The sequence below is a fragment of the Protopterus annectens genome, chromosome 8.part1 (genome assembly GCF_019279795.1).
Source record: "Protopterus annectens isolate FY-2018-M chromosome 8.part1, PAN1.0, whole genome shotgun sequence".
NCBI classification, from domain to species: domain Eukaryota; kingdom Metazoa; phylum Chordata; order Ceratodontiformes; family Protopteridae; genus Protopterus; species Protopterus annectens.
The window spans coordinates 445,921,014-445,947,139 of NC_056742.1; the positions used below are offsets into that span (position 1 = coordinate 445,921,014).

The 26,126-nt window shown below is 38.8% G+C and overlaps 1 protein-coding gene across 2 annotated transcripts in view; it reads left to right on the forward strand.

Moving 5' to 3' along the window:
- The window catches only part of SLC6A2 (solute carrier family 6 member 2), a 1,697,790-nt gene that overhangs the window by 682,286 nt on the left and 989,378 nt on the right, over window positions 1-26,126 (forward strand). The gene's annotated exons all lie outside the window — the stretch shown is intronic.

Genomic DNA, 26,126 nt, shown 5'->3' on the forward strand with positions numbered 1-26,126 from the left:
CTTAGAGTCTCCCTTCAATGTCATTTAGAGAAGTGTCTATATTTGTTATTTTTGTCTGGTGTTGCTGTAATAGTTCCTTAAGAGAGTCAGTCTGTTTTTCAGAATTTAATTTGAGGTTTTCTAAGTCATTTTTAAAGCCATCCATCTTCAGAGATAGTTCCTGTAAGGTAGTTGTTATCAGCTGCAGTTCTTTTTTCAAAGCAGCATCTGGATGAGAATTCCTTGAGTTGTTCGTATTCAGTGACTCAATATATCTCCAAGTTATTTGACAGGAACATTTTTGCATATCTCCACCAAAATTGATATTTATGTAGTTTAGTAGTTTATCTATAGATTTCTGACGTTTTAAACTTGAAAATAATACAATTTTCCTATATTATTATACTAGTTTATGGAGCTCTCAAAATTCACTGCTCTCAGTTGGCCATCTAGGCTCTGCCCCCCGGCGACAAATCTTTTGATGCAGACCAGCTCTTCCTCTGAAACCACAGGTATGTTGCCATTCTCATAGCATGCCACTGCAATGTTTCCTTTATCCCCAGGTTTCCACTGTGACTCATCCATCTAGTTCTCCATTTTCATATCTACCAGCCTCCAATGTCTCCTTGATAGTTTCTGTAATTTCCAACCATCATTTTATTAATCTCAATGCTCCTTCTTCCTATTTACCCCTTACAGGTATTCTTTTCCCCCTTTCCTACATGCTTTCAGCTGCCAAACCCAACTTCAAAGACCACAGTATTGAAAACCAAAACTTCCTAGCAGGAATGAGTGGTACACTGGGCCTTGCAAGGGCAGGGGTGGGGTGGAGTTTGATACTGTGGTCTTCTGATATGGTCTTAAGATTTTGATATTCAAGATTTTGTCTTTCAACATTCTCATAGTAAATCATTATTCAAATGCTTGTGATACAGTGTATTATATTTATGTATAAAATGCCACTAATTTATTTAATGTTACCTTCTTATCTTCCCTATATAGCAAAAAATAAATCACCAAGTACACAAAACATAGAATCGTTTACATTACTATGATGAAATTTTGTTACATGTAGTGCTGAAAGCTATTAATGTTAGACTTTCTAACACCTCTGACATGTTCCTTCATAAGTCCAAAGGTAAGTACTAGGAAATCTGTTCTTGCAGGCTATTTCAAGCCTAGCCAATTTTCCTTTTTGTGATTGAAATAACCTATTCTATTTGGTTAGAGATTGTATGGGATAAAGAATTTAGAAGCTGCCTCTGTCCATTAGCAGTATAGGAGACAGTCCTTCGGTAAATTCTCTGTTTCTCATCAATAGATCCAAGTTGCACTTGAGTATAGACAGGGATCAACTTTGTTTTATGTGGATGGGAGTCTGTTTCAGTGCAGTGACATCCTCTGTGAGATATATACCTGTCCCTCTAAACTGTCCTGTTGATATTGCAGAAGAGGCTTAGATCCCTGGACTGAGTATTTCTGGTGTCATTTGACCTGCTGATGTGCAGCAAATCCATCAGTATTGTGCTGGAGCATAGCCACAGGTCACCTCTTACAAGTCTGTAGGATATCAAGTATAGTGACAGGGCTTTGAGTCAGTCCATGTAGGACATGTTGTTTAGGACCTGTATCCTTTTAGTAAGGTATCTTTGTTGGCATTCCAATTGCTGCAGGTATCTGGACAGATACACATCAAAGGGGGGTATTATCCTATGACTGGCCTTTTCAGAACCCACCATTGTATAGCAGTAAAAAGCATAAATTGTTTAGAACTACCTCATCACCTAAGATATACACAGCTTCTTACCACGTATAAAAATATCCAGCATACATCTGCTTGTCTGCCACTAAATACCATTCTACACAGGTATGTTCTCAACTGGCCATTACGATCTAATGACGAAAAATGTGTCTTTGTCCACAAACCTATCAAATCTGCTGAGCATGGTCTGTACTAATACCATGTTGCTAAGGCCTGGAACTCCTTACCTTTGTCCATCAGGTCAATGCCCTCTTTACAGTCCTTTAAAACCATTCTGCAAGACTTCCAAACCAAAATCTGTCTCTGTTGTTGCTCGTCTCCATAATTAGCTGTATCCATTAATATGAACAAGTACTTATGCATACGTTAAACTTCCTTGCACTCCCTTGTTCACTCACTTTCTTACTTCAATCAATTTCTCTGCCCTGGCTTTCTTTCTAAATATGCCATAACCCTGTTTTTTTTCCCTCTCAGTTCATACTGCAATTCATGTTTATGTTATACTAAACTTTAAATTATCTATAAACTGGCTACAATTTCTTTAAATATTAAATCATTGTCATACAAGTTGCATCTATTCTTAACCAATGTTTTTACATTATATCTAATTTGGTATAATTATTTAAAATGTAGCTGTAAAGTTATTGTTTTTAAAATGTTTTTATAATGCTTTGGAGCTTTCCTCCCCCAGGCCTCTGCTGAAAATAGACACCTATCCAGTTGGATTTTTCCAGTATCCAAATGTCAATAAATAAATAAATAAAATAACTGTTGTTCCATTTTTCATTAAATTGTACTTTCTGGGTAGTTTAAGAAAGCTGAAAACATTCTTTCCTTATTTAGTTTCTACACTTTTGCTTGAATACTGTTATGCATTCTTTATGAAAAGCAGGAATAAACAAGAAAACAAACACTTAAACTGGGTAGTTTTAATCTTTGTCCATTTGATGTGAATAAAGATCTTAACTTGGATTATCTTTGCTCTACTTTCATTTTTTGGCTACCAAGTCACTGCACTTGGACTAGTTGGGTTTGCCACTCTGCCTGGATTTTTGTGTTTCTCTGTCACGCTTCGGATTTTTTCATAGTTTTAATCTTTAATGACATTCACTGAAGCATATGTGAAGTTTACACATTTTGAACATTACAACTTTATCAGCAAAATGTATCAGATATTTCATCCTGTTCTGTTTGTTATTGTGCTTGTTCACTAGGTATGGTTACTACAACACATTATAATTTTATCTTTTTACAAAAAATTAGTAAATCGGCATACGTTTCTGATATGAGCCCGTTTGTAGGAACAGATTTTAAACCTCCTACCCAGCAAAGAATGAAATGGATGTTCACAAAGGTTGTATACCGTATTAACAGATGTCCTCATTTCAGTTCTGATTATTGATCTCCACTTATTACCAATGTGCTTCTACCTCTAGAAATTCCCCTACCCCTTCTATTACATGACTGGCAAATTACCCCCTGATTCTGAAACTGAAGAGTGCACTAAATCCATTTCTGCATGTAGGTTCTCAAATGACACACTTCTGCATTTTAGGTTTCAGAATTCTCCTTGAAGCCATCACTAGCCTTGCTGTCTCTTACAGCTCACATTCCTCATGAGAAGTAAAGCCAATACCATTTATTTTTACCTCCACCAGGCCAGCAGCTGGGTAATCCCCCTACCTCCAGTGAACCATGTGTATCTCCCTAACAATGCATTCAGTGTCAGCCTTGTTCCCCTTGTAACCAAACCCTCTTACATTCCTGCCTTGTATTACAATCACAACTGCACATCCATAGCTTTTTGCAGTGTGTTCAACCTTCAGTTATCCCCTTTCTGTAATCTACCACAATTTCTTAAAGGCCTAGGTTCATAGGTTCATAGGTAGGTACTAGGCTGTTGACCCTGGGGCCTATATAAGCCTAACCAAAAAGGTACCCTGGCGTTCGCAATTCAAGAAAATTATTTTCCTGTGCCCCTGTCGAGCAGAGCCACAGAAGTGATCCCAGGGGAGAATTTCCTATTTCCCATCCAGTCATCAAGATTTTTCTTGAAGAGTGCTAATGAGGAGCTTTGTTTGATATAGATAGGTAGTTTGTTTCAGAGTATAGGAAGTCTTTGGGACAAGAATCTATCCCTCCAGCATGTTCTCTTTATTGTGGTGACAAGGTTTAGATCCCTAGAGCTTGTAGCTTGGAGGGATTGGGATTTCATTAAGTGGAGTATGTCCAACAACTCTGGGTCTGACATAGCTTTGTATGTTAGGCAAGATCGCCTCTGAGTAGGCAATATGTGATGGAGTAAAGCTGCAGTTTTTTTAGACGGTCTGCGTAGGGCATCTGTTTGAGGCAGGTAATCCTCTTTGTAAGGTATTTCTGTTGCCTTTCCAGTTGTTGTAGATGTCTTATGAGGTACATAGCAAAAGGGACGTTGTACTCTATAATGGGTCTAATGAGTGATGAGTAGAGGGGAACAATGACCTCTTTTTTCCTGGATGAGAAACCTTTTGTGATGAGGTGTGCCATGTAGAAGGATTTCCTGACTATTGTGGCAATGTGATTATCAAAGGAGAGACTATTGTCCACCTGTGTCCCAAGGTCTCTTATCACACTTTCAGTGTTAAGTAGACTACCGCCTATGTGGTAGTTCATAGGTACAGAGATTTTACCAAAGGGGATGACAGTGCACTTTTTGGTATTGAACTTGAAGTCATGGCTTTGACACCAGGCATCTGTCTCAGTGAGGCCCTTTTGTAGGATGTCCACATCATTAGGAGTTTTGATCATGGCTCCTAGTTTGCAGTCATCTGTGAACTTTGTTAGCCAAAGACCTTCTGTTTTAGCCTGTACTTCAGAGAAGTAGATACCAAACAGGAGAGAACCCAGGACTGAACCCTGTGGTACTCCACTTGTAACTGGTCTGAAGTCAGATTTGGAGTCTCCTACTTTCACAGTGTGGGTTCTGTCTGTGAGCCAGTTGGCAACCCATCTTGCGACATAGGGAATTATAGCTAGTTTAGTGAGTTTATCTATAATTCCAGAGTGGAGGGTGGTGTCAAAGCCTTGGCAAGATCTAGATAGGCTGTGTGAACCACCTTACCCTCGTCTATGGCTTTGGTGACTGCTTCAAAGAAGTCTATCAGGTTTAGGAGACATGATCTGCCTTTTACAAACCTGAACTGGGTGGGGTCCAGAGTTTGGAGATTACCAATGCCTTTGTTTATAAGTTCCATGATGATACTTTCCATGGCCTTGCAGACCAGGCGCATTAGGCTAATGGGGTGGTAGCTTCCAGGGTCCATGGTGGCTCCCTCTTTGTGAAATGGGATAACCGTCACTGTGCATCATTCAGTGGGCACAAAGCCTGAGATGAGGCTATGATTGAACATGGTACTTAGGTTGCTTGTATGAATATGTTCTCTTTCCCCATCTCCTCCACTTTAATTCTCAAGAGCCAGGGCTCCCTGCCTTTAACTCTTCAATAGGCCTCTGAGGGAGGGTGAATGAAGGTATGTACATCTGCATGCTGGGGCATCTGGTCAAATCCGCATCTTATCATCTCTGCATATTCAATTGTCTAATGTCTGAGTGAGGTATTCTTGTACCAGTGACCCTTGCATGTGGTGCATCAGGTAACCATGGATTGCACAGTTTTCTATGATTTCTCTCTCTGTCTCTGTCTCTCTCTCTCTCTCTCCATCGTCTGTCATGACATTTTATCTTTCTTATAAACACCTACTGTCAGCCCTCACCTCTTAGCCATGGCATGAGAACAGGTGAGTCTGCATTTGGTACTCCTGCAGCGACGTGATCACTGGACAAGCAATGCCCCTATCACTTTCACATTGTTTGCTAAAATTTCATAACATTAACAGTAGAGAGAGAAAAAATAAATAAATAATAAACAAAGATTTTAGTTGATTGTAGTATCCAGGGTGGGACTGTACAGGTGTGGGTGTGTTCATCTTGAATAATAAGTTCACATCATATTATAATAAGGCTTGATTGACAGAAACAATTTTTCTCCTGATGTCATGAATAAATTACAATGTTAAAGAGTAAATGGTCCCAGATATGGTAATCCTAATGAGAGGCGTGTTTGATAGCTCCAAGTAGGATCAGTCCTTATGTCAGACGAGACTTGTACAGAAGATTACCAATCTATTAGCCATAACATGATTGTATTTACTTATTTTACACTACATTACCTCTTTTTTCATGACTAGTGTATCTGTATCATTGGGACTGGGCGCTGCTTGCCATAGAAAGATAAAAGTCGTAACTAAACTTAAATTGGTTGTTTGTGGATTTGTGGAGTTATAGTTGTGAATCCATCCTGTTTGATTCAGGAGACTGTATAAGCATAGTGTAAATCGATCACACTATTATTATACCATGGCAGGAGTGTACCCTGTATGTTTTATGAGGAAAGTGGCTGTAGTTGTGCAGTTTGCCTGTGAAGGTCTCACTCATGTAACACAAGATCAACTTCATAGTTTCACAAGGTAGTCTAAGTTCTTAAATTTCCACTTCCAAAATATGGAACACTATTCGCCATAATGTAGAAACAGGTAAAATGTGGAACACGTACTGACATGTTGAACTAGGAAGTTCATGTTATGGTTAAAATGTGCTTTTTTTTTTTAATGGAACAATTTCATTAGTTCTTAACTCTCTGTTTTTGTATTCAAAACAGTTTCACATTGCTTGCAATGGCATCCAAAATAATGTAATGAATATTTATGGGTGTCTATTGCAGTTTACAAACTTCACTGTGTCTGTTCACTTGCATTTTTTTCTGCTTTTTGCTGCTGAGATTGTATATTTTCTGCATGCGTTTCAAATTGAATTTTCAACCTAGATAGCATAGTCTAGATCCAGACTTGCTGAATGTAGGCTGTTTTTGTTTCACTTGAGCACTAAAGCAGCCATCTTATATTAAGAAAGACTCCTCTGCACCCCTGTGGCAGAAGAGTGTAGATCCAGCCTTTTCTAAGCTGGGGATTGCTGGAGGAAGGTTCATTGTGCACTTTCCTATTGGTAGATCAGTTTAAAATGGTTTAATTTGACCTGTATTTAAGCCTTGCATTTGTGTGGCACTGCTCTTTGTGTAACGGTGGTTAGAGGTGCCGTGCATAAATGCAAACATCTTGAAACACAATGTTTCCCTAACAGCTGTCAGTGGAACCTTCACAGACTTCTCTGTTGCACTAAAGACAACTTAGTTATACACTGACCAGTGTCACCGTAGCTATCATCCACTGTGCTGAATTGACCAACCCTTGATAGTCAAAGGACAAAAATTGGTTAATCTAGCCCACTGCCTTCTGTAATAGCTCATAGGGAAAAAAAAACTGCTATAATGGACAGGCAGTTTCCCATTATTTCTGCAGCCATCCTAATTGACTTGGGAATACTGAGGCAATGTAGAATTTGCCTCATATATATACTGACAACTGTTTACTCCTACAGCAAAGAAATACTCTATGTGAGAGATGTGAGTACACTTTGAAATTGGAATCACTTCTCTCATCTAACAAAAAAACAGATACCAAATAGGTTGTAAGTATACACTCTATATGTCTCACAGAAACTAATGACAGTGCACATAGACCCACATACATGGAGGTACTCACTAGAAGTCTACCAAAGGTTCAGAGACCTCCTAAACACAAAACAGTGCACACACTATTATGAAAATTGAAACCATACAAATGTGTCTCAACAAATAAGTCCCTAAGGCAAAACACCTCTAAACCTAATGTCCTGGTCATAGCAGATTCCATAGTGAAACACACAGATGTTCCCCTCACCAGGCTGGACAAGGAGAAGGTCATGGTCAGCTGCCTGTCATGTGACAGGATCCATCAGATCACACATGCACTCATGTCACTCAACAACAAGTACCTTTATGACTCAGTCATAGCTCATGTTGGGGTGAATAACTTGAGACGTACCTGTCTGGACTATATGAACAGAGAGGCATGACAGACTCTCAGATTATGTGTCCCAGGCAGGTATGACCCTTGCCCTAAGCAGCATTCTACTTTCACCCAGGATGATGCAACAGTATAAACAAAAAATGATAGACTTCAACAGTTGGCTTAGCTTCTGGGGTCAGTCCAGGGGGAGCCAGTACAGTAGTAGCACATACAAGGATTGCAATATATAAATACATTTGTTCAAGAATAGACAAAATGGTTGACTATACAAGAGAAGAATGGTGGAAAGTAGATATTGTTCTTTGTTATGACTAACTAAGAGAGAAAAATAAACAGAGTAGGATGTAGTAGAGAAGTTGAGAAAGAAAGAGAAAAAAGGACGAGACACAGAGGAATAGACGGGATCTAGTGAGAGAGTATTGGAAGGGAATTAGAAGGTAAAGAGAGACTCCTATCAGGATGAGTGAGTAAAGATCAACAGTGAGAAGTAGTGAAGGAAAGCTTATAAAGATGGCAGGAAGTGGAGGGAGGAATCAGCCAGCTGTAAGACAGGAGCAGAGCCAAGAATTAGATAGATGAGATTCGAGGAGTAATTTGAACTGTAAGTGATTTGGTGTGGTAAGTATGTTTTGGGGGACTGAGTTCCAATTAATAATAAGATAATAATAATACTAATAACTAATATAAAGATGTTGATGTCTGTGCAGTCACTGAGACATGGTTCAAGGCCACTGAGAACTCCCCGGCTGTGTAGGGCTACAAGACCGTCCACATGTTCAGACCTCAAAATGAGAGTGAACAAAAACAAAGGTGGAGGAGTAACCATCTTTATTAAAGCTAAGTACACCGCAAGACTGATCAAACAGGATGACTTTCTTGGACTACTCCATGTACAATTAACTCTAGGCAAAATACCCTACCACATCATTGCCAGCTATAGGTCCCCCACCATGAACCAAGAAAACCACACTGCCTAACTGGACTTATTTGAATCACTCTCCATACAGCCCAACAGTGGCAGCTGGTGACTTCAAATCAAAGGGGGGGCTGCAGGAGACAGCTGAATGGGTGGGGTCAAGGGGAAGGGGTGTGGTCAACTAGAAAGGGGAGGAGCTATGCTCAAAACCACAAAAACTAACTTTAATTAAATACACTGCCCTGGGTGGCAAACCATCATTATGAGAGTCCATTCAAGACAAAAATAAGTGTAGAAGAATAAAAATATTTCAATGCATTGGCTGCATGACAGCTTACTTAATATCTAGATGGAAACAAAAGGTTGTGAGGCATGAAAACATAAATTACTTTTTAAATACATTACTGGAATGCCAGTCAAAATCAAGTATAAGAAAAACCAGAAGCACTCAACTCAAACCACTTCTCCTTGCACTGCAGTTCTAATTATAATTTATATTCAGCTTTATTAAAGTACCAAGTAACATGCTGAAAGTAGAAATCACTGTGATGCCCCCACTTGTAAAAATGTTTCTTATCCAAAAAAGACCTGCTGCCTGACAACTATTTACTTGTTTCATGGAGAAAACATGAAAGTAAAAAATGAAAAGCAAACAAGAAACAAGCTCAAGATACATTGCTTAAAGGATTACTGTACAGGTTATGGACCACACATGATTGGCATTCTGTTTAGCTTACGGGTAAAGTCTGTAGAGATGACTGGAAGTCTCCAACAAGTGTAATGAGCTTTTTAAAAAAATGGAATCCTGTCCTTTAATACCCAAGGCTTATACATTATCTAGTCAAGTATTCTCTGCATGGCAACAACAGAAAGGCTTTCAATGTTGGCAATTCTTTAACAGTATGCTTATTAAAGCTTACTTGCATCTTACGATCTCAGACAAGCTTACCTTATGGTCATTAAAGCATTGCTACTTAAACACAGAGCAACAGGCCTTTGAGTAATAAGCATAAATCAACAGTACAAAAATATGACAGAAACCAGACCGTTCTGCAAAATCAAGGACAGATGAAAAGCCACTGTAGTACTTGTGTCTACCTTGGATGGGGGGGACACACTGCACATTTACACTGCATAACTACTCCTTGCCTTGCTTGGACACATCCAGAGTCACTACATGGTGGAGTGGGGTGCAACAAGTATGTCACAATTTGAAATGTCTCTGGCTGACTGTGATGGCCCTGACACATTTGTCATACCTCTCAACCTCAGAGCAAGAAATCTGGACAAAGCCATACACAGAAGTGGGACAAAGGCCCAAAAATAAGGACAATTTTTAAATATTGCTCTAATAAACTTAGAAAGATAATAGAATAGGTCTTGCATTAGTATGACTTTTCTGAAGGGTATAAAATCTGAAACTCAAATGTCTGTCATTATTTTCTAACTTCAGTCTTTAGTGATTTGTCACTAATTTGCCAAAAAGCACAATTTTATGAAAAATGGACCAAGTGTGATGCAAAAATATAAAATAGTCACACAATACAGCTGGGAACCTGTCAAAGAAGGGATGCTTTAATATTAGTACTGCTAACTTGAGCAGCTGACAAAATAAAAGAATCTACATGCATTTCAAGTAATCTATAACTTTGATTATTACAGTTAATTCTTAATTGTAAACCCTCCATGTTTTCTTCCAAAATTGCTATTTTGCGGTGGGATTATTAGGGGGAAGAGCAACATTTTGAGCCAAAATCGGGGACAGTTGAGAGGTTGGCTATGCCTAATTCTATAAAGCAATTTATTTGCATGTACCTCTCAACCTGTTAATACAGTAAATCTGAACAAGGCCAAATATATTGGGGGAACATATAAACAGTACTAAAAATTGCTCTTGTATAAATTGAGACAGTTGATAGAATAACAGTTCTTACTTTAGCATGCATTTTTCTGAAGGTTATGAAGTCTGAAACTCAGTGTATCATTATTTAGTGACTTAATTTCTAAATGATTTGCCAGAAAACTACAAATTTTATGAAGAACAAACCAAAAATAAGAAGCAAAAATCTATTCATTCTTTGAAAATCTGGACAGTTGGGAGGTATAGTTCAGCTGGGCCTGTCTGAGTTTGCTGCCCTTCCCCTGACAAAATCATGGTTGAATGGAGCCTCTGCAGCCATTCCAATGAACCATTACTTGGCTATTTCACTCCATTTACCATAAACACTAATGTGCATACTGCTTTACTTCTATGATGAGTTGGACTTCATTTGAAAGTTTTATTTTGTATTTTACAGCACAAACACTAAGTCATCTACTAAACAAAGCAATGCAGTCTCACAATGAAAACTTAGCATTAAAACTTCTCTGCCCTTGAAACTCACATTCATTGAAACAGCATTGAAACCCACATTCAAAGAAAATACATTTTGCCAGTGGCAGATAAAGATTAATTTTGGGCTGTTTTCAAATCATAGGCCCCTTGCATATGAAACATACATATGCTCTTTGATACACCTTCCTCATTGTACTAAATTATATTCCTTGTACAATATATTACAGTTGTTAGAGGGCGTTTTAAATTTGTTTTGAACATTTTTGCAGTAAGCAATGAAACAAAACGCATGCACCCATAATGGCAAAACTGCCCAGTTCAGAACATTTATCATAAAAGTCTACTCAGACTTCCACAGTCCACCATTATTAACAAATATGCACAATTCTACAGTCCACCATTATCAGTAAATATGCACAATTCTACAGTCCACCATTATCAATAAATATGCACAATTCTACAGTCCACCATTATCAGTAAATATGCACAATTCTACAGTCCACCATTATCAGTAAATAAGCACAATTCTGCAGTCCATTATCAGTAAATATGCACTATCTCTGAAGAAGTAAAAGTCATCTAAATAATTCCACATTAAAGAAATCTGTAGCTAATGAAGAGGTTGCTGCTAGCAAACACCTTTATATTTCATGGTTTCATCGAAAAATAAAGTGTCTGTTGCCCCTCAGGAATAAATTGTCTATATTACATTAAAAAAATTATAAGCTAGTAATATTGCAAGAGGAAATGGATGGCAAACTGATAATGGACTCATAGTTAGTATCTTCACCAAGGAGAACATTCTCAGTACGGCAGCATCCACCCCTTGTGGGAGTAGAACCCACAGCCTTCTGCATCAAAAGCAAGTACACAACCTGTTGTGCTATTAACAAGGCAAACCAACTTCACTGAAGCAACACTAAACTTCTGTTCCCCTGCAGCTCTCAGCTCCTTGTAAAATCTACTCAATACTCAACTTCGCAGCACAAGAAAACTGGAAAAAGCCAAAATGTATTGGGGGGGGGGGTCAAAAGCCCAAAACCCAGGGACACAAACATTGCTTGTATAATCTTGGAAAGTTGCTAGAACCATACATTTTACTGCCAAGGTCCCTGTGCAAAACAGTCAGAGCAACATACCACTATGCCAAATCAGCTGCTTTGTAAAAGAGGAAGACTGAAACTTAAATGGCTATCATTTAGTGAATTCAGTTCTCACCATAGCTGTCAACCTCTTAGTACAAAACACCTGGACAAACCCAGTAATGAGGGAATACAGCCCTCAAACATATTCAGTGAATTCAGTTCTTGCCATAGCTGTCAACCTTAGCACAAAAAATCTGGACAAAGCCAATAATGGGGGAATACAGTCCCAAAAATAGGGACACATTTCTAATACTCATCTTATAAACTTAGAAAATTGCTAGAATAAAAGTTTGTGTTACAGTTGTGTTACTATGTATTTTCTGAAGAATATGAAGTCTGAAATTCAAATGCCTGTCAATTGTACTGCTGACAGAACAAAAACAATTTTCAGCAGAGACCCAGGGAGAAATATTACAGACACGTCTTTGTAAAATGACAGGGCACCAGAGCAAATCCACACAAACACAGGGAGGAGATGCAGACTCCACACAGAAGGCACCCCAGCCAGAATCAAACCAGAAAACCTATAGCTGTGAGGCAACAATACTACCACTGCACCATCAAATATGCAAGGAATTAAACATTCAGAAACCTGAAGTCTGAAATTCAAATGCCTGTCAATTTTATTTAACATTTGTTAATCAGGACAGTCTGACTTGGAACAAAAAAAATTTCAGCAGAGGCCCAGGAAGAAATAATGCACACATGTCTTTGTAACATGGGAGGACACAAAAGCAAACCCACACAAACACAGGGAGAAGATACAGACACCACAGAGAAGGCACCCCAGCCATGAAGCAAACCTGAGAACCTGCAGCTGTGAGGCAACAATGCTACCACTGCAAAATCAAATATCAAGCATTGCAACATTTACAAACCACAGATATTATGAGGAACAGATCAGATCAAATATGAGGCAAAAATCTGCAATTTTTTTTTACAAATGGTGGTGGGTAGGGAATTCAGGTCTTTAACACCTGCATACAAGGTACAGGGTTCAAGCCTGAGGTATTCCCAACCACACACACACACCTGTAGTAGCAAACCACAAAAACTAAATATACTGCACTGGGTGCCAAACCGTCATTATGAGAGTCCAATCAAGACAAAATGAAGTGTAGAAGAATAAAAATATTTCAATGCATTGGCTGCATGACAGCTTAATATATAGATGGAAACAAAAAAGGTTGTGAGGCATGAAAAAATAAATTACTTTTTTTAAATACATTAATGGAATGCCAGTCAAAATCAAGTATAAGAAAAACAAGCAGCACTCAACTCAAACCACTTCTTGCACTGCAGTTCTAATTATAATTTATATTCAGCTTTATTAAAGTAACAAGTAACATGCTGAAAGTAGAAATCTCTGATGCCCCCACTTGTAAAAATGTTCCTTATCCAAAAAAAGACCTGCTGCCTGACATCTACTTGTTTCATGGGGAAAACATGATCAAAGTAAAAAATGAAAAGCAAACAAGAAATAAGCTCAAGATACATTGCTTAAAAGGATTACTGTACAGGTTATGGACCACGCGATTGGCATTCGGTTTATGGGTAAAGCCTGCAGAGATGACTGGAAGTCTCCAAGTGTAATGAGACTCTTAAAATAATGTAATTCTGTCCTTTATTACAAATACTGGCATATGCATTTCAATACCCAAGGCTTATACATTATCTAGTTAAGTATTCTCTACATGGCAACAGAAAGGCTTTCAATGTTGGCAATTCTTTAACAGTATGCTTATTAAAGCTTACTTGCATCTTGCAATCTCAGCCAAGCTTACCTGATGGTCATTAAAGTATTGCTACTTAAACACAGAGCAACAGGCACTTTGAGTAATAAGCATAAATCAACAGTACAAAAAATATGACAGAAACCAGACCATTCTGTAAAAATCAAGGACAGATGAAAAGCCACTCCTAGTACTTGTGTCTACCTTGGATGGGTGGGATTCTCTGCACATTTACACTGCATAACTACTCCTTGCCTTGCTTCGACACATCCAGAGTCACTACATGGTGGAGTGGGGTGTAACAAGTATGTCACAGCTTGAAATGTCTCTGGCTGACTTGTGTTGGCCCTGACACACTTGTCATACCTCTGAATCTCAGAGCAAGAAATCTGGACAAAGCCATGCAAAGAAATGGGACAAAGGCCCAAAAATAAGGACAATTTTTTAAATATTGCTCTTATAAACTTAGAAAGCTAATAGAGGTCTTGCATTAGTATGAATTTTCTGAATGGTATGAAATCTGAAACTCAAATGTCTGTCATTATTTTCTAACTTCAGTCTTTGATTATTTGTCACTAATTTGCCAAAAAAACACAATTTTATGAAAAATGGACCAAAAATGTGATGTAAAAATATAAAATAGCAACACAATACAGCTGGGAACCTGTCAAAGAAGGGACACTTTAATATTAGTACTGCTAACTTGAGCAGCTGACAAAATAAAATAATCTACATGCATTTCTGAAATAAAATTCATCTGCTTATTATAGTTATTTCTTAATTATAAACCTTCCATGTTTTCTTCCAAAATTGCTATTTTGCGGAGGGATCATTAGGGGAAGAGCAACATTTTGAGCCAAAATCAGGGGCAGTTCAGAGGTTTGGCTATGCCTAATTCTATAAAGCAATTTATTTGCATGTACCTCTCAACCTGTTAATGCAGTAAATCTGGACAAGGCCAAATATATTGGGGGAACATATAAACAGTACTAAAAATTGCTCTTGTATAAACTGGGACATAAATCTGGACAAGGCCAAATATATTGGGGGAACATATAAACAGTACTAAAAATTGCTCTTGTATAAACGGGACAGTTGATAGAACAGGTCTTACTTTAGCATGCATTTTTCTGAAGGTTATGAAGTCTGAAACTAGTGTGTCATTATTTAGTGACTTAATTCCTAAATGATTTGCCGGAAAACCACAAATTTTATGAGGAACAAACCAAAAATAAGAAGCAAAAAATCTATTCATTCTTTGAAAATCTGGTCATTTGGGAGGTATAGTTCAGCTGGGGCTGTCTAAGTTTGCCACCCTTTCCCCTCACAAAACCATGGTCGAATGGAGCCTCCCCCTGCAGCCATTCCAATGATCCATTACTTTGCTATTTCACTCCATTTACCATAAACACTAATGTGCATACTGATTTACTTCTATGATGATTTGAACTTCATTTGAAAGTTTTATTTTGCATTTTACAGCACAAACACTAAGACATCTGCTAAACAAACTTGGCATTAAAACTTCTCTGCCCTTGAAACTCACATTCATTGAAACAACATTAAAACCCACATTCAAAGAATATACATTTTACCCGTGGCAGATAAAAATTAATTCTGGGCTGTTTTCAAATCATAGGCCCCTTGCATATGAAACATACATGTGCTCTTTGATACACCTTCCTATTGCTTTGAACATTTTTCCAGTAAACAATGAAACAAAACTGCCCAATTCAGAACATTTCCATCATAAAAGTCTACTCAAACTTCTACAGTCCACTATTATCAGTAAATATGCACAATTCTACAGTCCACCATTATCAGTAAATATGCACAATCTCTGAAGTAGTAAACAAGTCATCTAAATAATTCCACGTTAAATAAATCTGTAATGAAGAGGTTGCTGCTAGCAATCACCTTTATATTTCATGGTTTCATCGAAAAATAAAGTGTCTGATGCCCCTGAGGAATAAATTGCCTAAATTACATTAAAAATAAGCTAGTAATATTGCAATAGGAAATGGATGGCAAACTGATAACAGGCTGATAGTATCTTAACTTTCAGTACGGCAGCATTCACCCCTTATGGGAGTAGAACCAACAACCTTTTGCATCAAAAGCAAGTACACAACCTGTTGTGCTATTAGCAATGTGAGCTGACTTAGCATAATCAGCACTAAACTTCTCTTCCCCTGCAGCTCTCAGCTCCTTGTAAAATCTACTCAATACTCAACTGCATCTCAACTTCGCAGCACAAGACGTCTGGAAAAAGCCAAATTTATTGGGGTGGGTCAAAAGTGCAAAACCAGGGACACATTAAACATTGCTTGTATAATCTTGGAAAGCTGCTAGAATAAAATGCTGTGTTACCACCATACATTTTACTGCCAAGGTCCCTGTGCAAAGAGTCAGAACAACATACCACTATGCCAAATCACCTGCTTTGTGAAAGAAAAATGCTGTGTTACCGCCGTACATTTTACTGCCAAGGTCCCTGTGCAAAACAGTCAAGAGCAACATACCACTACACCAAATCAGCTGCTTTATGAAAGAGAGGAAGACTGAAACTTAAATGGCTATCATTTAATGAATTCAGTTCTCACCATAGCTGTCAACCTCTTAGCACAAAACACCTGGACAAACCCAGTCATGAGGGAATACAGCCCTCAAACATATTCAGTGAATTCAGTTCTTGCCATAGCTGTCAACCTTAGCACAAAAAACCTGGACAAAGCCACTAACAGGGTATTACAGTCCCAAAAATAAGGACAAATTTCAAATAGCCATCTTATAAACTTAAAAAATTGCTTTAATAAAAGGTTGTGTTACTATATATTTATTGCTAGAATAAAAAGTTGTTTTACTATGTATTTTCTGAAGAATATGAAGTCTGAAATTCAAATGCCTGTCAATTTTACTTCTGACGGAACAAAACAATTTTCAGCAGAGGCCCAGGGAGAAATACTGTAGACACATGTCTTTGTAAAATGGCAGGACACCAGAGCAAATCCACACAAACACAGGGATAAGATGCAGACTCCACACAGAAGGCACCCCAGCCAAGAATCAAACCAGAAAACCTATAGCTGTGAGGCAACAATACTGCCACTGCACCATCAAATATGTAAGGAAGTAAACATTCAGAAACCTGAAGTCTGAAATTCAAATGCCTGTCAATTTTATTTAACATTTGTTAATCAGGACAGTCTGACTTGGAACAAAAAAAACAATTCTCAGCAGAGGCTCAGGAAGAAATAATGCAGACATGTCTTTGTAACATGGGAGGACACAAAAGCAAACCCACACAAACACAGGGAGAAGATACAGACCCCCCCCCACAAAGAAGGCACCCCAGCCAAGAATCAAACCCAAAAACTTGCAGCTGTGAGGCAACAATGCTACCACTGCACCATCAAATATCAAGCATTGCAATATTTACAAACCACAGATATTATGAGGAATAGATCAGATCAAATATGAGGCAATAATCTGCAATTTTTTTACAAATGGTGGTGGGTAGGGAATTCAGGTCTTTAACACCTGCATACAAGGTACAGGGTTCAAGCCTGAGGTATTCCCTACCACACCACCATGAGTCTAACCACCAGTATATTGCACCTGGGGCATTCACACACACACACACACTATATTGCACCTGGGGCATTTTCACACACAGTATATTGCACCTGGGGCATTTTCACACACACACACACACACACACACACACACACACACACACACACACACAGTATATTGCACCTGGGGCATTTTCACACACACACACAGTATATTGCACCTGGGGCATTTTCACACACACACACAGTATATTGCACCTGGGGCATTTTCACACCCACACACACACACACACACACACACACACACACACACACACACACACACACACACACACACACACACACAGTATATTGCACCTGGGGCATTTTCACACACACGCACACACACACACACACACACACACACACACACACACACACACACACACACAGTACATCCACTTACCTGGTCCTGTAGTAAATCCAAATCCCTGTCTGCAAAACCACCATAAATCCTAAACACATCTTCCCCTGCAGCAAACTCCAATCCAGACCCGAGATCCTTCCCCCGACGAACTGCTGACGTTGCAGTCCGACCCCGACGCATTTCCCCAGCGAGTTCCCAGGCAGTCTATGCAGTTTAAAACTGCATAGACTTGTGGGAGCGTTCCTGTCCATGTTTCTCAATCAGGACTGCTGCTGAGACAATCTGCGCATGCTCCAGACTGTCTCAGCAGCAGTCCGGACTAGTGCGCATGCGCAAAATTTTAAAATATTTTTTTCTACTTTTTTCTATTTATTTCTTTTTATTTTTTTTGTTTGAAGTTGAGGGGGCTGCAGTCCAGCAGTCCAATAGCATGGGCCGCCCCTGCAGCCCAACACCATAGTTATGGGTGATTTCAACTATCTCTCCATCAGCTGGGTGGCATACATGAGTGCAAACACATTTGCCAAGAGTTTCCTGGATTATGTCAACTCAAATGCTCTGGAACAGGTAGTCTGTACCCCCCAAGGGGCTCAAATGTACTAGACATATTACTCACCAATATGGGGTGTCATTGCACTGCCCCCTGTGTGATTCCTTTCTTGGTAAAGTCAGACCATAAAACTGTCTCATTTGAAGTAACTATTGGACCTGACACCCCCAGAGGAGCAAAAAAACTGAAGAACTTTTCCAAAGCAAACTTCAGACTACTAAACAATGGTATAACATGTTTTATACCACCCACACCCACAGTCAACAAAGACTCCTATGTAGAGGTGTACTCAGATGGCCTATACAAAGACCTAAACAGCTCTGTAGACTCAGTTGTACCTGACCGGATCAAAACCAGGTCCTCCCAAAAAAAACAAGCCACCCTGTGGACCTCAAGTACAAATAGATTACGCAACAAGAGGAAGAAACTCATATATAAGAATATGAGGGAGCTAACTCAGCAGAGGAAGAAGTCCCTCCTCAGTTTGAACAAGCAAATCCTAAATCTCGTGATATCATCTAAAGCTAAGTATGAAGCTACAATAGCATCCCTAGCTAAGATAACCATAAGGCATTCTTTAATTATGTCTGAAATCTAAAATGGAATGCGCAGTTATGCACAGAACTGGTAATAGATGGACAATAGCATCCCTAGCTAAGATAACCATAAGGCATTCTTTAATTATGTCTGAAATCTAAAATGGAATGCCCAGTTATGCACAGAACTGGTAATAAATGGTACCACTCATACTGCTTTGGAGGAAATCTCCAATCTTCCAGCTGACAGATATGGTGCAAACTTCACCACCCCTGGCCCTAGCAGCCATACCCCAAAACATACCCGACACCAGTTCTTGGCCTAGTATCTCTAGAGATCAGGTGTTTTCTGTGCTCTCCAAGGCCAAAAATATGGCCTCAGTGGGTCCAGATAGCATCCCAGGATGCTTATTAAGCATTCTTAAACAGGACCTAGCAGACCTACTTAGGTCTCTTTTTAACCATAGCCTGAAAACTGGCTTTGTTCCAGTGGAGTGGAGTACAGCAACAGCAATTCCCTTGCACAACAGACCCTGGGAACTATAGGCCCATAAGTCGAACCACTCTTATCTATAATGCCATGGGAAGAATCATCATGGACCTTATCAACAAGGACACAGACGTTCTTCAAACTCTAGACCCAGCCCGGTTTGGCTTTGCTAAGGGTAGATCATGCTTATTAAACCTAGTAGACTTCTTCAAGAAAGTCATCAAAGTCCTGGATGAAGGTAAGACAGTATCTTGCTCTGGCCAAGACTTTTGACACAATCCCCCCACTCAGGTATCACTGAAAAACTATCTCAGCTAGAAGTTAGCCTTTACATCACTAGATGGGTAGCAAGTTGGCTCACTGACAGAATGCATACTGTCATAGTTGGGGACTCCACCTCTACCAGTAGACCCATCACCAGTGGCATATCACAGGGTTCTGCAATGGGCCCTTTACTATTTGGAATCTATTTCTCAGAAGTCCAGGCTACGTTAGATGAGCTTTGGCTCACTAAGTTCACTGGATGATTGCAAATTGGGTGCAATCATTGAGTCCCACAATGATGTTAACATACTACAGGAAGGGGTAACACAAATAAAAGATTGGTGCCAAAGTCATGGTCTTAAACTAAATGCAAAAATGCTCATTACTATTCCCCTTGACAAAGTAGAATTCCCGCTAACTACAGTATTGACACCACCACCTTAAGCTCAAACCCAGTGGTGCGAGACCTGGGAACGCAGGTAGATAGCAACCTTAACTTTGACCACCAAGATTCCACTGTGGTAAGGAAATCATTCTAAGTTGCACACCTCATAGGTAAGGGCATCACATCTAGGTCTACGTATGTTATAGCCCCACTGTACTTGACTTTTATCTGACCGCTCCCTTTTGCATCTACCTCAGCAGACACCTGTAGCAGCTGGAGAGACCACAGAGGTTCCTCACCAAGAAAATACATGGCTTTCAAACCATGATGTATGTGGACAGACTACAAGCCCTGTCACTGTACTTTATATTGTACAGGCTGCTGAGAGGAGACTTCTTCTTGGCCTACAGGGCAGTCTCTGACCCTGCCCTAATGGATATGCTTTACATCTGCAAATCTAACGGCACAAGAGTCACTCGCTCTAGGGATCTAAACCTAGCCTGTGACTTTAGCAGAACATGCTGGAGAGACAAATATGTCTCCCAGAGACTGCTGCTGCCCTAACACAAACTCCCAATTCAGATGAAGCAGAGCTACTCTCTGGCAATTGGATGGAAGACTGTAGATTCACCCCTGGGGTGGCACCCATGTCCCTCATGGACAGAAGGAGTTGGTGTTGACCATATTCTTTTGTTTGTTTGTGTCTTTCGGCTTTTTACGGTTAGGGGTTGCCACAGCGGAACTCCGGTCCACTAATGATTGTCAGTTGATTTTTACATACCGGCTTGCCAGGTCTGACGCACAACCTTCAACGAAGGTATGCCCATTCACGCATGTCTCCAAGACGCTCTAGCTGAGAATCGAACTGGACAGCATCTTACTGTGAGGCGACAATGCTACTTTGCAAAATATGCCCACTTAAAAGGGACAATTGGGACAACTTGGGATTAACATGGCTAGGCTTGTAAGGGCTCTAGGGCCACTAGACTAGTAACCTTCTATGAACCTTTGAACCTATAAAGAATGCTTTACCAAGCCTAAGTAGTGCAAAAGTGTCAGCAGAGGTAGGGTTTAGGCAGGATTTGTTCCTGGGTTATGGACAGGGTTTGGGCAGGGTTTGTTCCTGGGTTATGGACAGGGTTTGGGCAGGGTTTCTTCCTGGGTTATGGACAGGGTTTGGGCACGGTTTGTTCCTGGGTTATGGACAGAGTTGGGCAGGGATTATTACTGCATATCCCGGGGGTACTACAAAAAATTAGGCTGGATTCATAAATGTTACCACAAAGTGCACACTATGTGTACACTTTCTGAATTCAAGAAGATCCCTACCACTATGTTTGTGCTATTTATTCACTCACAGAGGTTACACTAAGTGCACACACAGTGTAGTCAGGCTAGAGATTAGACTATTTTTTAAGAACATAAGATATCAAATGGTGGGAGGGATGGAAGATACAAACCTGTATATTTTATTTTTAAAGAGAATTAACAACAGCCATGAAATATCAATTCCAGTATTTGTCACTTGAAATGGAGCTTGATGGAGTAATTATTATTATACCTTATATGTTTTATAGTTATTTACCTACCTGGAGTTGTTATCTAGGGCACTGCCTTAATCCTGTTTTATTGTAAAGTATTGCAGAATAGTAAGCAACTTATTACTAGGGCATTTAAAACTAACAGTCCCCTTTTTGCAGTTAATAGAGGTATTTGCTGTATTTAACCTGTAGACAGTCATCAAGTTAAACACAACAAATGAGAACATTCACTGCAAAAAAAAAAAAAAAACACCTATCCACAACTCACCTAGCTGAAAGTTTGACAGTATGAAAAGTAATTTATAAAAATCAGTGGCACACACAAGCAATTGGTAACCAGTTTAGGTGTGAATGCTAAGGCGCTGCATGTGCTGAGTAAAAACACATGGTCCTTGAACTGTTTGTTTTATCACATCCCACTGGAACAGAGCAGGAAACCAGTATGTGAAATTGTCTAAATTACTTGTAGCTGTGTATATGGAGATGGCCGTTTTTTGCTGAGAGTCTGGTTTATATTGCAGCACAGGACATCACACTATGCTCTGGCTATTTACAAAGCTGATTCTGAAAGCAGCTTTCTTAAATTTGATAAAATCACAGCAGACAGAACAATAGCAGTGCTATTCCAGAAGAGCATTATGTATAACTGTACCAGATTACCTGACCTGGGGAGTTTGCAACATTTCATGGGCCTTTTTCCTACCAGTTGAATATTTTTGGCACAGACAGAGCATGCTGTGTTGTAATGTTGGTGGGCTTCCAATTTTAGCTACAAACAGCAGAGTCTTGCAGTAACATGATCACAAGCTAGACTCTGCAGGCCAATGGCCTGCTCCAAGTCCCAACTGTATACTTTTTTCATTTCACTGCTAAGACAGGAGGTGCATTGTTCTCCCAAAACTACTGCTGAGTGTCTTTCCAGGTTTATTTTATGTACTTTCAGTCTCATGCCTGACACACTTTCTGATGGCATAAAACTCAACACTTAATATCAGTTTCATCTGTGACATTGCTCTGTGATTAGTGCTGAACTGACTGCCCACAGCAGCAAACTCATTGAGCAAATAATGATTGTCAACGGTGGTTTGCTACAATTTAAATGTAAAAAATTATCTATTTTTTCACTAAGGAGAATATTAAATATAATTCCATGCTGACATGTATTCATTTTTGGCTTCTTAATAGATGGAAATATCATGGATCACAATTACAAAATTCCATTGAATTGTTTTTTTTTCTGGTAATTTTAAAAGCAAAGAAAAGAACACATATGCTTCACTACACAGACTAATTGTTATAAATGAAGAATGGTTTTATGAACACATTAAATTACAAAGAACATAATAACCAAGTGTTTGTTTTATCATGAATGCATGCTCCTGAAATGCTTCACCAGCTGCACCTAATGCAACGAGGAACACTGAGTTCTGTACACATTTAATATGTTATGCAGCGTTTAGGAATATGTAATTGTTTTAAATGTTAAAATGCATTAATAAAGAAAGGAATTGTAAATGTGCATAAGTGCAGATACATGTGGCTGATAAAAAAGAACTGTAATTCAGTCTTTAATATGTGCATCTCTGGTATATACACACACATACGCATAGATCTATATCGATCTATCTTTATAAATATGTAAAGAGACAGATATACACATACGTGTAGTTGTGTGCAAAATGTCATTATGAAGTAATTATTTTCCTTTTTCCATTCATGTACTCCACAATCAAATCGCTGATATTTATATAAACCTAAAAGAAAATGTTGCCCTCTAGGATATCAAGTAACAGGGAAAGGGGGATCTCATTTTCTCAAAGTTGTGCAGATTTCAAGTTATATCTAACAGTTACCTTTTGCCAATCGGTTATTGAAGCTCATTTGTGCAAGTGTTAACAATTTGATAATTGCCTCCATGCATGGACCCTTCATTTTCCTTCAATTCTTTGTTTCTATTTTATAGAAAGAAGAAAAATCCTAAAATTGTCATACAGCTGTTTCTGACAGCATTTTTAAAATAAGCATTGCACAAAGAGACAGGCATGTGTTTTCCTTTTTTTTTGCTCATTTATACTTCCTTGCTAGCAGAAACTGTAGCAATGTGGGAGGATGAGCGTGGGCATGCACTCATAGTGGAAGGAATTGTGTGACGTTCTCATGAACTTGCTCTTTCTTGTATCTTTAAAGTGGAATATTGATGTATAAGGTAGCTAAAAGTTTATTTCTGAATGGCAGAAGGTTGTTGGCTCATGCTGGGGTGGATCTTACTTCTCTGTTGATGTACAGTAATTATTAGAACTTTGAAAGTTTCAAGCAACTTCCTATAAGGGCTTGCAGATACAGTATAGCAAGACGGTGCTGTCATAGAATGTTGAAAAGGATATCAGGAGAATAAAAGAAGCACTTGAAATTATTTCAGACTATTCCAAAATTCTGTAATTGATATTTCACATATAAAAAAACACTACCGCCACCAGTCGCGAGGTACACCACCACCTGCAATCGCTAATCACCTCACAACAGGAGGAGATATCTGGAAATAATTAAGAAATGAAACATTATGAGGCTACATCACAGTGTCTACAACACACAGTAAGTGAATTTGTTTCTAGACTGAATGGCATGGAGAATTGGGTTAGACACAATAATTTAAGAAGAGTTGGGTTACCAAAGCATATAGAATGTAATAACCATACAAACTACATTGCCACTGAGTTAAAAAAATATGCTTGGGCTACAGACTATCTCTGTAATTAACTGAGCACACAGAATCACTTTGAGAATGACAGACAATAAATATCCAAGACATTTTATATTCAAGGATCTGAAATATGCAGATAAGGAAAGTATAATATTTATAACCAGAAAGTTGGGTACGTAATTAAAGATTGGTGGTGTAACAATTAGAATTGTGCCAGATTATTGCACAGTGTTGTTCCTGAAAAGGAAAGGCCTTGCCCAGTAACTGAGGTTCTTCAAGGAAACAGGATTTCAGTTCATTTAAGATTCCCGGCATGTCTGTATATAGTGAAAGAAATCAACCTGTACCTTTCTCAATCCTGATGAAGTGGAGAAACAAAACCACACTTAAATATTACATTAGTGTGGAGTGATCCAAGTAGCTGGAGTCACTCATCTAATGTTAAGGCACATATAGAACATATTGGGGCTATGGAATGTGATCCTAAAATATTACAAAAGAAAAACAAATGAGTGTATATCTGTGAAGTGGCAAAAGATGACATATCCTCCATTTAAAAAGTGCTACATTGTCAACCTAAGTCCACTGCATAAGTTTTGCTGCTTAATCTATATGCTAGAACCACGTTCATTTTTTCACTAGGGTCATATTACTACATACTGAGGCATAAACAGTCCATAAATGTTATGAGGAATTCCAAGGAGTATTCTAGAAGCCAGGGAGGGACAAGTTACCATAGCAAGGTACATGAATATTTGGGCCAGCGTCTAAGGGTGCCTCGTTCTATATAACTCTGGGGTAGATTAACATAATGCAACAAGAACAATGCCCAGTCACCATAGCTAAGGAGCAAGTGGCTACTGTAAGGCCTAAGGACCACCAGTCACTGCAGTCCTTGACAATCTAACAAGTCAGCCAAGCTAAAAAAAAAAAAAAAAAAAAAAAAAATCACACTAATAACTTGGTCGCTAATGGGATATTTCTTCTGCATATAAACATAATGCAATATTTAGCTATATAAACAGAAGTAAATCCCAGCTGATATGCTTGCAGGAATCCAAGATATAATGTCAAGACAACCAGAACTTCTGAAAATCATGGCAAGGATGGAGACATGTCAGCTGTTGTAAGTCAGCAATGAGATGGACGGTTAGATTAATTCGTAATTCTTTGGGGGTTATCGAAAATTAAAAAGGTTACTGACAAAGAGGGGAAATGAACAATAGTAACAGTCAAAACAGTCAACCACAAATTACTAATTGGGAATTTCTGTGGCCCTAATGAGGATACAGTTATGCCACTGCAGGATTTCTGTAAAGCACTCCATTTGTTGAAAGAAGGGGTGGATGATTTAGTGATAGAGGGGTGTTTAATACAGTAATGGACTATGTGAAGGATAGAATATCAGAAGACAGCAGTGGAGTAAGGAAAAAAAAACATCACTGCTACACATTTTAATGGTTGATATGGAGTTAGAAGATGGTGGAAAACTCTGTACGCCATCGTTAAAAACTATAAAAACTATACATATATGGTCACTACATATAGTGACCATATATGTATATGGTCACTACATATAGTGAATTAGATTGATATGTGACTGATCTCAACTTTTTTTTCAAGAATATAGGACAAATAGATATTTTTTCACTATATGGTCAGATCATGCCACTGTAACATTTACCGTAGTCGATAATAAATTGGAAGTCCCACAGATCTTGTGAAGAACGGACCCACTACTAGTGAAATCTACAGACTCTTGTAATAGTAAGGGCAAGAATAAATGCATTATGGAGAAGTTCAATATCTGGAAGCAAACTGATAACCAATAACTGTATTTTTTAAGATGAATATTAGGAATTTTGT